Source organism: Podarcis cretensis (assembly GCF_951804945.1).
Source record: "Podarcis cretensis genome assembly, chromosome: 7".
Classification (NCBI taxonomy): Eukaryota; Metazoa; Chordata; class Lepidosauria; order Squamata; family Lacertidae; genus Podarcis; species Podarcis cretensis.
This window is the reverse complement of record NC_137176.1, coordinates 8,182,420-8,187,459: the sequence shown is the minus strand read 5'-3', so window position 1 is coordinate 8,187,459 and position 5,040 is coordinate 8,182,420. Positions and strand designations below refer to the sequence as shown.

The 5,040-nt window shown below is 47.9% G+C and overlaps 1 pseudogene across 1 annotated transcript; it reads right to left on the bottom strand.

Moving 5' to 3' along the window:
- Nucleotides 1–524: 524 nt before the first annotated feature.
- LOC307220280 (peptidyl-prolyl cis-trans isomerase FKBP1A pseudogene) lies at nucleotides 525–1,027 on the bottom strand (annotated as a pseudogene). The gene has a single exon. The product of its transcript is annotated as a peptidyl-prolyl cis-trans isomerase FKBP1A pseudogene (transcript).
- Between the last annotated feature and the right edge of the window lie 4,013 nt (nucleotides 1,028–5,040).

Sequence of the window (5,040 nt, the reverse complement as noted above, 5' to 3'; positions counted from 1 at the left end):
AGTACAAAAGTGGCTCCAACGGAGACTGCCGTTGTTAAAATGGGGTGATGGATCACAGAAAAATACTGATGAATGCTAGTTGAAAACTCAGGTTTCTTCCACAGAAGGGGACTGAGGAAGCTCTGAGGCACAATGGACATGTGCTACATACTGAAGATCCTAGATGCAATTTCAGGTAGGGCTGGAAAGTCAGTAGCAATCTGTGTGGGCAGTACGGAGCTAGTTGGAAAACAAGGAGGTAACAAACTCCTTGCCCGCGCCAGTCAGGAGTGCAGAACCACCATCACCCGCCCACACCCGAAACCCTCACAATTCTCTTCCTGGAACGCTTTTTCCTTAGCTGAGATCTGATGCCAGACTTGCAACTTTGCAAACAGCACTTGGGGAGAGGGGCTGCAGAATTCAGAATTCAAAGTGGACCCCCCCCCAAAAAAAAAAACCCCTGCGGTATTAACAGCAGGGCCCAAAAGGGGAGGGGAAAATAAAGCTAGCTTTCTGTTTCAGCCCAATATGGTGTTCAGGCTTTCTGCACACACCACAGGGTGCATTTGAGTTGAAGCAGAGATTTCTGGATTTCTCCATGTGCCAAACCCCGGAGCAGGGAAATGGAAGAACACATGCCTCTTGTCATTCCATTTTTAGAAGCTCCACGTCAAAAATTAGGGTGGCATTGGGTGGGATGATACCCAGGTGGCCGGTGGCACCGTAGGCATAGTCTGGCGAGATTATCACCTTGGCTCGCTGCCCAACGCTCATCTGGGCAACCCCTTCTTCCCAGCCACTGATGACCTCCTGTTTGCCCATCACAAACTTGAATGGCTTGTTCCTGTCACGGGACGAATCGAACTTCTTTCCATCTTCCAGCATACCTGTGTAGTGCACCATGCAGGTCTGCCCGCGCTTAGGGAAGGTCCTCCTGTCGCCGGGGGAGAAGGTCTCCACGCGCACGCCCATGTGGCCCAGCCTACGGCGATGCTTGTCCGCAAAGGCGCGCCGGGAGGAGCGGCAGTGGCGAGTCCGGCAGGCAGGCGGGTGAGAGGCAGGAGAAGCAGTGGGAGACGAACCACCAATGCCTGGAGCAAAGGAGAAGGGGGCGGGACCCCAGCCCATTCAGCTCTTCTGCCGCACCCCCGCCAGTATTGTGGTGCGTGGTGTTTTCTACTGGATTTTCAGGATATTTTTACCTTTTAGCAGTCTGAATCCCCGCAGCTAGCTAAATTCAAGGAATTCGAAAGGTGCTGCTTTCCCCACGGGGGGTGGTGTGAACCCGTGCCCACTCCCCAGCCCCCGAGTGTGGACACACTGTAGAGAGTTCTTAACGGAGATCTGATGCTGGTCAATGCAGCTTGCCACAGCCGCCTGGGCAATGCCCCGGGCCCCGTCCTGGTGTCCTGCTGACCCCCTCCCCATCCCCTCACTTAGTGAGTTTTGGTAAGAGAATTGCCGCTGCCTCTTCTTCCTCCGCCGCCGCCTCCTCCACCATCACCACGTAAACACACCACAGGGTGTTAAAGTGAAGCCTTACTAACTTGACCATTTACCAGATATTTGAGGTACAGACCTTCCAGTTCCGCCCCCCCCCCCCCCCGGTTCCATAGGAATCCTCCCCTTTCATTCTGCAGCTGCAGCAGAGTGTAGAAGGAACTGAGTTTTGAATTGCCATTCATTGGATGTTTGTTTTTAAAAAGGTTTTCATTGTGTTCCTCTTGTTTTCACTGAGGTCTTGAGGACCTCAAAGGACCCACCAGCTGCCCTGACCACTTTACAGAAGAATGCATCAATCCGAAGCTTGCTTCCAGGAGTCCTTTGGAACTATTTGCTCTGAAAGTGCTTTCTGCAGCAAGCCCTGCTCACTTATTCCGCCACTCAGTGATCTTGATTATCTAAATCAGTACCTTTCAGTCTTTTCATCCCAACCTACAACATGAGACTGACGTGATACTGTAAACCACCCGGTGATCTTTGGATGAAGGGTGGCATATAAATTTAATAAATAATAATACTTTTTAAACTCTCTCATCCCACCTTTCGCTTCCTTTGTTTTCTCCAGCCTCTTATCTCTTATATGTTGGACCCTCCAAACTTCCTTTTATCCAAAGCTAGCATACAGCTATGGCACAGTTGTAGCCTCAAGCCAGTTTTCTCTGCTTCAGTCCCACAAATGCTTTAATTTTATCACCATTTATAAATAGATGTTCTGTTAGTAAGAAGGGAAAATCCAAGGCTACACTGTGACCTTTCATCAAGCAGAAATTGCTTTGCTAAATAAAGCCGGGGAGTGTGGGTCTTGCCACGTTGCTTGTCTGGATGGGAGACGCAAGAGAATACATATTAGGGTGCTGTATTCAGCAGTAATTTCAGATTAAAGTTTGAGGTCTGTCGTGCAAAGTTAACAAGACACGGACATGTGAATCCTCTGTTTTTGCATGGTTAGCTACCAACTAAGACCAATTTTCGCTGTGGGTTAAAGCCTCAGCGCCTAGGGCTTGCCGATCGAAAGGTCGGCGGTTCGAATCCCTGCGGCGGGGTGCGCTCCCGCTGCTCGGTCCCAGCGCCTGCCAACCTAGCAGTTCGAAAGCACCTCCGGGTGCAAGTAGATAAATAGGGACCGCTTACTGGCGGGAAGGTAAACGGCGTTTCCGTGTGCGGCTCTGGCTCTGGCCAGAGCAGCGATGTCACGCTGGCCACGTGACCCGGAAGTGTCTGCGGACAGCGCTGGCCCCTGGCCTCTTAAGTGAGATGGGTGCACAACCCCAGAGTCTGTCAAGACTGGCCCGTACGGGCAGGGGTACCTTTACCTTTACCTTAAGACCAATTTTACCTCACCAGCCAACTCACACTGGACTTGGTTTTCTCAAAAGGGCAGGAAAGAGGCTGAATTGAGGGCAGGGTATTTTTAGCACCATTCACTCATCATGGCCAGAGATTTCGGCTGTCAGCAGCTTTTCCCTTCTGCAGAGGTGGGAGAACTACCTGCAGAGGCTGATAGATCGCATTGATTTTCAGATGGCACTAGGGGGCTTTGTGGCTGACGCTCTTGTCGAAGTCCAGGTTGCTCTGCCAGAGGACCTGGCAACTGACATGGTCATTCCAGAGCAGTATTCAGGTGGCTCCTGTATGCTGAGAATACAGCTTGAATGCAGGAAGAGGAAAGCTTGAATACAAGCAAACATTATTAAGCCTACTCAGTGGTAGTGAAGGCTGCAAAGAAGACTTTCTTAACTAAATGCCAGGCAGCTGAACTTTTCCAGGTGGTTCAAAGTCTTTTATCTCCTGGCCCAAACGAGTCTGTGGAACCCCCAGCAGCATGCTGTGACTCATTTGCATGGCATTTTGAGGATAAAATCTCTTGCATCTGCCAGGCCCGGGATTCCACTGTTGCAGCCAATCCATCTCACAAGGCATCCAGACTACTGTCTGGTTCACTGTTATTGGACGAGTTTCGGTTGGCAGGTTCAAAGATGTGGACAATGTACTTGGATTGGTGTGGGAGCAACCGCTTGCATACTTGACCCTTGCTCTCCATGACAGGTAAGATGTAGTATGGACAAATGGTTGAACCGGGGTGTGTGTAATTAATGGCGGTAAGACAACTTCTTAAGAAATATTCCCCAGGCCCAGAAAGTCTTAATAATTGTAAACTGGTCAAGCATCTCCTTTCCAGGAGGTGTTCCAGAGCAGGTGGTTACTGAACAAATCCAGGCACTATTGGCCAAGACTGATTTTCTGGATCTATTTAAATTGGGCCCTGCCCTGCTATTATTTGCTACCATCTCCTCCTTTTTCTGGGTGCCTTCAACTTCAGCATTGGTTTTTCAAGCACTCGTAACATGTCTCTTCCCACTGAAATGCAGCTCACATCAGCACCAATTTTTAAAAGCTTAAAAAAAGGAGTGAGGAACTATGCTGCAAAAAGTGGGACCCCAAGTAGGAATCTGGTACGAAATCACGTCTTGAGTCTGGAAAGGTTGATGACTACTTTCTTACAGGGTGGCTTTGCCATAAGAGACATACTTTGGAGCCATCTCTTTTGCACCCTTCTGTGGCTGGGGTTTCTTTTGCATATAGTGATGGTGCTTTAAAAAGTGTTCGATGACACCCGTGGAATTGGTGAAGTTGTAAGCCATCATTTTAAAATGGCATCTTTTACACTGCCCTTCAAATTCGCCTAAAAATGCAACCTCTGGTTTTTGGGTTCTTCCCCAAATTCTTGGTTTTAAGGCTAAAATATTCAGCCAAAGTACGTCCATAAAAAATTGTGTAGATGGATAAATACACAGCACAGACAGTTCTCTAGACCCAAACAACAAAGGAATTGAGTGGCAAGACCAAAACACATTAGGTATTGTGTCTGCGGTGTCCTTGCTCTTGCGATACAACCTTCCTGCCAAGGACTGGCATCTTAAGTGTTCTGCCATTATTCCTGGATTACCCTGTGCTGCCCCCTGCTGCTCCACCTTAGTTATTAAAATGTTATCAGCACATCCCTAGTAGAGCTACGCCACATGGCTTGCTGTATTGCATTTACTCAGCTGATACTGGAAACCAACCATTCATTTCTGGAATGCAGAATGAGCTGCAAGGATACCAGACTTTTGCCTCTACCAGTGGTTTTTAAACTTGTTACATTCAGCGATAAAGCAGATGTATCAAAAGCAGAGAAGTCAAAGTGCAAATCTATCTGATTCAGCAAATATGAAGTGAGATTTCTATTAAATTAATCCCCATTGCTTGCTGCTTCATGCTAGAAATAGTAAACAGAATTAGAGAAGTACAATATCCCCCAAGCCCAAAAGGCAGACTGAGCTAATGACACTAAGAGTTATGCAGGCACCTTCTTCACGTTGAAGATATAGCCCAGTGGAAAACACCACAAATATAAGGAATTATATGGTGTTAACATCTGGCCTTTGATTTCAATTTTCATGTGAGCACATTTCAAGTACGCAGGGACAAGAAGGAACTTATAAGGTGTGTATAAAAGCTGACAGTTGTGTTCAACAGATTCTACTGCAAGAACAAAGCAAATTCATAACCCAA